At 44.0% G+C, this 10,920-nt stretch overlaps 1 long non-coding RNA gene across 1 annotated transcript; it reads left to right on the top strand.

Moving 5' to 3' along the window:
• Positions 1–903: 903 nt before the first annotated feature.
• LOC134142762 (uncharacterized) lies at positions 904–8,689 on the top strand. The gene is made up of 4 exons (XR_009958952.1): positions 904–1,427; positions 1,914–2,002; positions 3,077–3,124; positions 8,268–8,689. It is a non-coding gene; the product is annotated as an uncharacterized LOC134142762 (long non-coding RNA).
• Positions 8,690–10,920: the final 2,231 nt, after the last annotated feature.

The raw sequence follows: 10,920 nt of genomic DNA on the forward strand, positions 1-10,920 counted from the left end.
CATCCGTATCCTCTGGGAGACGTGCTCGGAAACCCAGCAGTGTGGTCCCCCCCACCATCCAGCCTGGGCTGCCCTGCAGAGGACTTAGTCCTTCCAGGGAGCTTGCTCTGCCCCAGGCTCGCTTGGCCCAGCCTCCTTTCAGGTTTCCCTGTCTCCTGATGATGTTTCTATTAGTAAAACAATTAGAGATGTATTTATCAAGGCTTAGATAAAGGCTTAACGGAAAATACACTACTCAAAAGCAACACAAATCCTTGTCTAGCCTAGCTTTACCTACAAAATACATTCCTAGATGTTCATTGAGGCTGAGTAGCTGATGTCCAGTTTTTCTTACAATAACCTAATCCTCTGTTGGCCATCTCAGCTCTCTGAATGAATGTGTCTTTTGTCCTCAAAGACCAGAGACCTGAGTCTGTACCTCAGCCAAAATGTAAATGTAGTTGATGGAGTATACAGTTGACACATCAGCTATTTACAGCCCTCTCCATGCCTGGCAGCCTCTCTCAACATCACACCTTCTCAGCATGGAGCTATTTCAGGTTCAGCCACTCTGTCTTTGCTCGAGTGATGAGTGAATGTCTTTCATCTTTTGTTGAGGTTTGTAAGCCCGTGTGCAGCACACATTCGTGGCGAGCCTGAGCTGTGTGGACATATGGCTCTGGCCTCTTGCAGCAGTCTCAGCTTTGGACTGACATCACTCAAGGCCTTTTTGAATGTATTATTAAAAGGATGCCTAACGTATGAGAAAAATGTTGTCCTGAATGGTTTAAGGTCAAGCACTGTCTCCTGAACGCTGCATGTTCCCTGCTGCTCCGTGTCCAGATCCAAAGCCGTGATGTCCCAGCAGGAGGAAGGCTGCTCATCAGCAGCATGGGAGACTCCACAGCAGGGGATATAAAGGCTTCATAAACACGTGCCACTGGCCCCTCTTCCCAGGAAGATTTCTGGCTTGTGGGAGATGATGTATTCAGATACAATCATGAAACATTTGCTGATGCATCTTTGATCATCTGCACATTTTTTCATAAGAGTGGTCTGGCTGAAAAAACAAATAATTCCAGCAGGTTTAGCTCTCAGACACCCGTGGAATTAAATAAAGCTATTCCACAAATACTAGTGTGATACCCTGAGAATTTGAAGGCAGATGTTAAAAATGAAATACAGATTGTCCAAGACTTACCATGTATTTCCATTTGCTTTAGAAACCTCCCATCTGTCGTGTTTGTGGTCATATGAGGTGCAGGCTTATTCTTGTATTCCTGAAGCAAACAGAAACTTCAGCAAGGAATTCCTAAGTTGCTAAAATGTGGCACTTGCTTTTTAAAAACAAGAAGTTGGTAAGACCAAGGGCCAGTAAACTCAGGTGGCTGCTCCTGCAAGATGTTTCGAAAACACGTTTACCATGCTGGCATACTGCACAGATGCAGGTGAGTGATCTTGCTGATTATTTATATCATCACACCATAGCTTTCTTAAGGCAGACAAGATTTGGAAAGTTTAAAATAAGAAGAAACATTGAAGAGCTGCCATATACAGAATTTCCCCTCAGAGCCTGAAATCATGCGCCAGGAAAGCGGCTGCATTGCCAAGGCTCTGACAGCAAGCAGGGAGGCAGGTGAGTGAGACGGGTTTGGGCTCTGCTTGGCTCCCAGCGGTTCCTGGAGCAGAGCAGGCTCTGCTAGGGGCGGTGGGGAGCTAGCCTTGCAGTGGCAGTAATACAGTAATACGTGCACCTGACGTGACACAAACACTGCCATAATCCCACAAACGGCTGCTTTCTCTTCCCCCCTGCACTATAAAAGTGCCCTTTTATGTAAAACCATGAAGATCCAAGTCTTGTGTTCCTAGCAATCCTGGCTATTGTGGGGATAAGCTTCCTTGCTTTGCTAAATAATCCTTTTTTTTCCTCCAAGCCTCAATTGCTGACCTGTTTCCTGTGCCGATCTGTTTGCTGGTGCTGACCTGTTTACTGATCCTCTGGAAGAGTGGCTGCACACGCTGGGTAAGTTGATTTATGTGCCACCTTGTGACCAGGCCTTCGCGGCTTTGGCAACGAGCACTCGTTTCTGATGTGGCTAGGATTTTCTAGCACAAACTTACAAAAATGTGTTTTGAGTATGTCTCTGACAGAGTTCCACTGCTGGGAAAAAAAAAAGTACTGAGAGCTACCAAGCAATTGGCAAGAATTGTTTTTAAATCTGCATTCCTTAGAGAGCATATCATCAGTACAGAAGATGCAATGCACATGATTAAATAGTTAAGTCATATGTAAAAGCAAAGGGAACAGTGATCTGTCATGTTATGTCTGATTACACTGTTCTCCCCAGTGGCATTCAATACATTTCCCAATATTTTCCTTTAGGAAATATTAATTAGAAATAAATGCCATGTACATTGTACTATGTAGTTTCACATCAGCAGCAAATTTTGTAAGCAGATTTAAAATTTGGGAGTGGAGATTCTGGTATTCATTTATATTTATTTTTTCTTCAGAATAACTGGTCTTCCTCAGGATGTCTTATCTTCCAGTGACACTTCCTGTGCCTCAGTCATTGTATTCTTTAAGCCTCACTGAAATGAAAGAATCTTTCATTATAACTTCATCACCTTTAATTTCTAAAATATCTGTCTAATTATACCCATAAATATCTCAGGAGAGGAATTATCATCAAACATCGTTCATTTAACATCCACATATATTAAAAGTCACTGTCTTAAACAATGACTCATCTGATTTTACATGCCAAAATACGTCTTGCATTTTTAATACCTTAAGTATTTTTTTATTTACAAAAGCTTGGCCATCGGGCTAACAAATTTCATCAGATAACACTCATGTTTAATGTCTGTGTTTAGATCACATAAATCAGTTCCTACGCTGACTTGATCTGGCTTTTCAGTTACAGCCCTGGAAGGAGTAGTCCGCAGGGCGTTCTGCCATTTCAGTGGCTTCCAGTTTCCCTTGTTTATCTAATTCAGTGCTTCTATTGCTGTATTAGAATAAAAGATTTTGTTATTGATAGTCCAGTCTGTCAGTGATTTTTACTGATTTCTTTATTTACTGTTTTATCCACAGGACACTCTTCTCTGAGACATTCTTGAAAGACACCTGGGAAGTTTCTTGGTACGTTTTCTGTGCCTCGGGATGTGATTCTGTGCTGCTTCCGCTGCATTGCTTTTAGAGACGAATCCAAAGGCAGGTTTTTGGTCCTGACTCAGCAGGTACAGTGCACTTCTGTCTGGGAAATCATTAAATACCAAATTAACTTGTCTGGTGTTAAGTTCCTTACTTTTAAATTCACTTATGTCAGTCCTACCCTCCTGATTTTCAGTTCGGCTTTGGGTGAACCCCTCTCTCCGCACATCTCGTACACCAAAGTCATGCTGACACCCTGCTGAGATGACCTTTCCCGCTGTCAGACACTGAAGGTTTGCGTTCACTCTGCTCTGGCAGAGAGTGGTACCAGCTGAACCCCTGTTTTCTGCATGCGGGGGTCAGATTTTCCTTTCTCATATCAGCCACGATTAGTAGCAAAGTGAGGAAGAGGGAGGAGGAACTGCAGGGCTTCCTCAGCAGGCAGCCGGACCTTCAGCAGGACATTTTCCTGCACGTTTTCTATTCTGCTTGGCACACTTTGTTTCAGGACTCGTGGAAGATGCAGGGTGAAAGGATATTCCAGGCTTGTTCATTAGCTTAGGAAATTAATATGTTTGATGCTGCCTGATGACATTTCATTAAGCAATAAGCAGTTTTGCTTAGTCAAATAAAGGAAATGAGAACCAGTACATTAGACTGACTCTTATCCTATTGCCTGCTACTCTTCCTGACTTAAAGTTCTGTTCTTTCTAAATCAAATTTATTCCAAATATGATTAAAGCTGTTGGCCTTGTATAAAGCTTACCCCAGCACAAGGCTGAAGGTTTTGAAACAAACCATTTTCCAAAGTGTAGGGAAAAAAACCCATTGTAACGTAGACTGATAAAAACCAATGTTTTACGATCTGGGCGCTGCGTAAACCAGAGTATTGAGGTAGGACAGCAAAGACTGATTTTGTGGGGCTGCACAGAAAGGTCTGCTTTTTGCCTAGAGTCATCTGGCCCCAGCTGGCTTATACGATCTTGAGTGATTTGCAAGGAATATTTCTACTGTTTGTAAACTGTCATTTTTTCCCATGCAAATCCTCCCTCAAAATGACCTTTTTCTGGATATATACAGATTACTCAGACCCAGCATCCCTTCAGGCCAGGGATCAGCTGTAACTGCTGGTACTGTTTCCCTATGAGCCATATGGTCTCTGCAGGAAGGAAGGGAGCACCGCCTGGGTGGGACTGTACCAGCGCCTCCCTGAACACTGGGTCACTCAAGGCGGCGGGATGCTAAGGCCGAAGGTTGTTGCCCCAAACAGTTGCACAACACCCCACTGCTGGCTCAAGCATGGCAAGAGCGAGATGCAATTAAAACTGGGCTTTTTAAACTTCAGTATTTAAAAAAATGCATGAGCATCGTCAGCTTAGTACTTCTGATCAGCTCAGACCATTGAACACCTGGGAAGGGATACTCATTATGATGAGTGGATAATAAAATATCACTCGTGTTTCAAAAATAAATCTTAGAGGAAGCCTAGAAAAGCATTGACTAACAGTTCAGTGAGTTGGTGCAAGACATCCTGTTGCAAATGATCGGCACCCAATAGCATATATATTCAATAAGCAGTAGACTTTAATAACATTTCTGATGATGCCCAGGCTTTCAGGCTTTGAATTGGCCAATCTCATAGCTGTGCAACCATTTCTCACTAGGTGCCTGGGAACAGTTTTTATTTACCTACTGCTCCAGCAGCTTTCAGGGCAAATAAAAACATATTGATGCTTTCATGTCAAAAACTCACCCCGCCAAAGACAGGAAGCAAATTACATTGAGGCAACAGTTGAGCACTCTCAGGATAATGTGTCTAGTGGTAAATTAATTGCAATTTACAGTTAGCTGGCTTTCCTTTACAAATCCCAAAGAAAGCGAGAGGCACTGCGTAACAGAAATGTATCTTGTCAGTGGAGGAAACAGAACAAACAAAGCTCGCAGGGATGCAAATCCCTGCAAAGACAGACCAGGCAGTGGAGGTGGCTGGCCGGCTCAGGTGATCATGAAAAATTGCCCATGCTTTTATTGCTTGTTGTGTTCCTGTCCTTGTCTTCAGGGTGCTGGGCTTCCCAGTGCTTTCGTCGAAGCTATGCGTAGTGTTCTTTCTTTGGTGCTGAGTGAGAATTTTCTTCATCCGTTTTCACTGGATAATAAATTGATGGATGCACGTTTGTGCCCGCTCACATTTAGTTACCTGATTCACACAGTGTCTGAGCATGTGCTAGCTGTAACGTCCCAGAATCACTCTATTCTGCTGCTGCTTTAACACGACCGAAGGAGCCGAAGGAAGGCATGGCGCGTTTTCATGCTTGGGTGCAGTGCTATAAAACCTGCTCTCTGGCGATGTGATTCATCATCACGATCATCGTCTCCTGGCTGGGAAAGAGAAAAGCTTGCCATAACAGACTCGTCACACGGCTCTCCAAATGGCGGTGCAGGGAACTAGTTTTCTTCAAGGCTCAAAGTCATGAATCGTGGTTACCCCGTGATCTAGCAGAAGCCAGGACACTCGTAGTCAGGTCTGATTTAACACCAGAACGTTGGGTCTCTCAGCCAGCTAATGCCCTCCTCATTTAGGCTGAAAGTAAAACCAAGCCGGTCTCAAATCAGGGCAAGTAACTCGAAGGAGAGGAAGACATTCTTCCAGAGGACATTCGGAGCAGCCAGGCCTCTCCAGAGCCCCGGCAGGTCAAAGCTGGAGCCTGCCTGTCCTGCCGGCTGCAGGGAGCCTGGGGCTGACATTCAACACTGCTGCGACAGCCCGCTGGTAGCTCGTCTAAATGCTGTTTAGCCCAGTTATCCTTTTGAATGTCCTTTTACCTCTGCCCTCGCTTAAAATAACTGACCTGCAGTGCATCTGTCTAATAGTCAGCTTTCATTTTTCTTTAGGTGTTTTCAATTCATTGAATGAGAACTTTAATTCACTATACTCAATGACTTGGATCATTGTATTTTGCTTTCTACAGAAACTTAAAAAGAGGAAGAAAAATGTTTCAAGATCCCTGTTTATTTCTACCATATCAAATGCAAGATCTTTGTAAAGATTCATTTTAAGCTCTTTTCAGATGATATCCGATCTTTGTAAGAGAGTCCTGTGCACCTCAAGTTGGCCTCAGCTTTCGGACCGTACACAGGTCTCGGTGTGTCAAAGTCCAAGGTGAAATAACAGTGTACGGAGTTGTTGTTACTAGAACTGTGGTGCAAAAATGTCCTCTTTGTGCTGTAAAAAGTGGTCAAAGGAACAAGGAACAAACATTTCTTAAGAAAGTTTTACAGTGAAAATTTGAACAGCCCTTTTAAGAGAAATTTTGCAAGTCTCACTTGGTGGGAACGGGATTTAGCACTAGCTTCTGAGAAGCTTCTAGATGTTGTGTTGTGGATATTTCCTCTTATTCTATTGGGACCAGAATGGCAGCAGAATCTTTTTGATGGAAAGCTCCATTGGAATAACAATATTCTGCCAAGCCTGGGAAATCCAGGCTACGAAACATGCAATTACAGCAAAAATCAAGTCTTCCTTTACCTTCCCCCTTAAAATCTTCACCTATTGACGATTGTTTCAACAGCTGATGTGAAGACGGAGCGTGACTCTGCCAAGCTTTCGTCCTGAGGCTGCCGCGTGGAAAACACACACCTTGCCTGCTCAGTGGGTTGGTGCCCTTGCCTGGCACTGCTGAGACGTGTACACCTACTGAGAAGATCAAACTCTCTTTGTGGGCTGCAAAGACACTGGTTTCAGGGAAAACTCCATGCTCCTGCTTTTGATCTGCTGCACAGTACAATACGTGCTTATTTATTTATTTATTTTTTAATAAGGCTGAGCTGAAAGGAGTTTGAAAACCAAGTTAATGGTTCCTGTGTTTTACTTCTCTCTGCTTTTCTCTGTTCATCTGGTCTCCATCTCTCCATTTGAGGCTTGCTCCCTGTTTCCCCCCTCCCAAACCTTTATTATCTTCACTAATTTTAGTTAAGTTCTCCTATAGATTTGGAGGCTTAACAAGTTTTAAAGAAAAGAAGTGAGCTTGCTCAGCAGGCTGGCTTCCTCCCCACATAATATTTCACAGTTGTAGCTACGTACCGGTCAGTCTCTCCTGGTCTGGCTGTCTCTGGGGCTCCTTCTTCTCTCTGAGGACATGAAAGCCGACAAGGAGCTGGAGAGCTGAAAACAGACAGCAAAGGGACGCTTTGCTGGGGGAGACGATGATTTCATGGCTACCTTGACTTGCAGGGCCAGGTTTTCCTCGTATAGTAGGATTTCTGTGTTGTGGAAATGCAGCTCTGCATTCATCCCGAGATCGCACTGTTGCTACCCCAAACAGCCCTCAGTACACCGCCTCTGCATCTTATTACAGAGTTATCATCTTGTTAGGTATAAATATGCTACTCCAGAGCTTGTTACTCTTCAACCAACAAAGGAATACATTTACAAAGTGAAATACTTTGCAATCTAGTATTGCTGGCAGTACTTTTCCATGCTTCTATAATTAGACAGGTCCTAACCAAAGTATGCGTAGGAGTCTGGCTAGGTCTGGAAATAATAGGTTTATGCCCTAGATACCATTCTGCTGTACTGCTCTAAATGGACATAGGGTATTTTTGTTGTTTAGAAACATTATGTGTTCTTCCTGCATGCCTAGATTTCATCCACTGCAACCTACCTCCTGCTCCGTGTTTGCCCTGTGCATTACCTTTATTATTAGGATGACTTCAAAACCAGTTGCTGTCGGAGTACAGTCAAGTCCCAGGTGCTTACCGGGACAGCTTACTGTGAATATTTGGCTATTTGTCCACTACTGTGCTCGGAAGCTCACAGCAGAAAAATGCTGTTCCTTCTTTTTTTTCCCCCCACCCACCGCTCCTGTGTCCTGTGGGCCTCGGCTGATGCAAACTACGCTAAATTCAATGCAGCTTCCGTAGCTTGCATTGAGGCTGGTTTTGAAATACCGTGAGACTGTATCCCGTAGAACAGTCCGGCCAAAAGATTTCTGGGGCAGTGTGGTTTTTCCCTTCAGAGAAGTCAGAAATCAGTACCGGAGAGAGGCTTTTCTAAGGAGACTGTGTCATGATGAGACCCTTAGCAAGCAAACCGCCTTGCCTCCAATTCATCTGCAGTCCTTTCTCGTTTCAGCACACATGGAGAACTGCAGCCTTGTGTTATGCCTGCTTGAAGGAGCTCTGCTTTTCTACTGCGCCACATCCAGGAGCTACGGCTTTATACCTCTATTTCCAGCTCCCAAGGTCTGCCAGTCTCCTCCCCTCTGTGGCTTTTGCCACATCCTTTTATTTTTTACAGAGACCTGCTATGGGTGAGACCACTCCCCTTCTCCAGGCTCCACTGCTCCACAGTCTGTCCCTCATCTGGGTTTTGTACCCACTCGTGGTTCCCTCCCACCACCGTTCACCCTGTAAGGCTCATGCCACGTTAACTTGCTCTTTATTTCTCATTCCTGTTTCCACTTGCCACTTGCTCTTGCTAGAGACACACACGGTCAGCAAAATATTTCTTTGCAGTGATCTACCTATTGGAATGCCTTTTTCCATATGACAGCTGTCTACTTACTGTAAATCGCGTAACTCTGTAATCCTGTCTCTAGTGTTCATGCTACTCTTTTTTTGCTTGGCAGAATCTAATTCTCTCCTATACAATTCAAGCCATCTCTTTGTCTTTTCCCATCTAACCATCCTATGGAGCATGAATATGAATAGTGTTTAGTGAGCTTTCTTCTGCTAGAGATCCATTTTGGAATGAAGATAGGAGATTTTTGAATCACAGAGATTGCCGGAAAGCCAGGGAAAGGGAAAGAGAGCCTGACTCAAGCCTCTGGTTACATGTGCTCTCTTCTCAGGTAATTTTAAGATGTGGCAGACTATTCCAGCTAGGAAAAGCTGAATAGAAGCACTGATGCATGCAGGTAGCTTTAATGTGTGTGATATACTCAGTGGACCAATACCAGTCTCTACGATCTTGCCGGATATATTTTTTTGCATTTAAGAATCATCTTTGAAATGCCACTTGGGTCTGGGACACGGTAACTGCCCTTGTTTTTCATATATTTTTTTGTTCGTGTGTATTTGTCTTGGAGACTGCAAGAAAAGTCCATTCCCCGATGCAGTCAGATCCCTCCTGCAGCCCAGGGAAGTGCACAGCACAGCTTGGCAAATCCTCTGTGAGACTACAGAGAGACACTTGTATTGCATGGACCGCGTTGTGCGGACAGGTGTGTGGAACTGGTATCCCTAGGCAGAAGGAGAAATGGGGGGCCGTGGGTGCGATATAAGAGGTTCGCCTTCGAGTGGTGGGTGGCAGTGAGGAGGTCTCCAAGAACACCCTGACGTTCGGCTGCAGATTGAAGCTAGAAGGTGGGTGTTGGCGACACTTGCATGAGTGCAACCAGGTGCGAGCGCAAATTGGAAGGCTGTGAACATCCAGAAAAGCAGCCTGGAAAAAAAAAATCAAGCTACTGGAAAAAAATCTTTCAAGTTAAGCTACTTCCCCCTGACCCCCGCCGCCCCACTGCCACATAAAAGGAAGAAAGAGAAAAAAGACCAGCTCTTCGTCCCTGGTCGCTGCGTGTCTCCCCAGTGCCTTGCTGGAGCATCAAGCAGTGCTGATTGACATGCTGACGACAAACCACCGTGCCGTCCGCGTCTAATTCATAGATGCTGCCAGGCCATGGGGAATTCCTCTTTGTCGTGCTGAAGCAAAACCTGATATGCACCTAATCGAGCAGCAGCAGCTCAGGTTACATTTTAATGAGCAAAAGAATAGCAGGAAAAAAATAATTTGTCCATCTGGTTTTCAGCACCAGGTTTTCCTTCCAGAGGTGGCTCACACCACTGATGGCCCCACTCTTGCGTTGAGGCTCTGCCTGCTATGAATAAAGATGACAAATTCGGCCTAGAGGATTTGTGATGCACCTGATAAAAGCCTCATTTGCTCTTCGTTGTTATTGATTACAACAAGCAGTTGCATTATTGCACATTACAGTCTCTTGATACCTAAATCTTAGCAAGTTATATAGCTTGCATGTTACTCTTGATGGTTCAGGTTATGACGTAGAATTGGATTTGAGCAAATACATTAACTCTGTTTTTATGAGCGTATGATAAGTTAAGTGCAATGAAGTTATGCTGAGTACCTGACAGCAAGGCAAGAACACATGTTTATAAGCAGTAATGTTATCAGGAATAGTAAAGTTGGCCAATTCCCCAGAGAAATACATTTGACTTTGCAAGGGTTGAATGTTATTGCTGGAAACCAAAAACATTCCTGCTTTGATTAGGAAACCCAGCAGCACTGCACAACCAGTCTATCTAGTCCTAAGGGTGTGCGTTTTACTGCTTGCAATAATAAAAGATTGTAAATATTTTTCTTTTAAATTTTCATAGCACTTACCTTATGTAGTATCATGGAACATTACAGTTCTTGATGTCCTTATCCTCACACCATCTCTAGAAGGAAGAGAAGCGGTAGTACCACTTTACAAAGAGGTAGCCAAGGCACAGGGAAGCTAAAATGAATTTTTTCATGTCAGACATTAAGCCTGTTCCAGCGTAAGGAGACTTGGCTTTGATTTGCAAATCCCAGGCCTTTGCGCTAACCAGGGGACAGTATTTCCTTGTTCTTTCTGTTTTCTGAAATGGCCTCTGAGGATTTTGGATAAGAGCCCTTTTTAAGAAATGAGAAAAAAATGAACACTCTGACTTATCAAGTATTATTTGATAAAACTGAGGATCGGATTGTGAATCTTCCAGATCAGAGGCTGTCTCTGTTGTGTGCT

The sequence above is a fragment of the Rhea pennata genome, chromosome 7, assembly GCF_028389875.1.
Source record: "Rhea pennata isolate bPtePen1 chromosome 7, bPtePen1.pri, whole genome shotgun sequence".
Classification (NCBI taxonomy): Eukaryota; Metazoa; Chordata; class Aves; order Rheiformes; family Rheidae; genus Rhea; species Rhea pennata.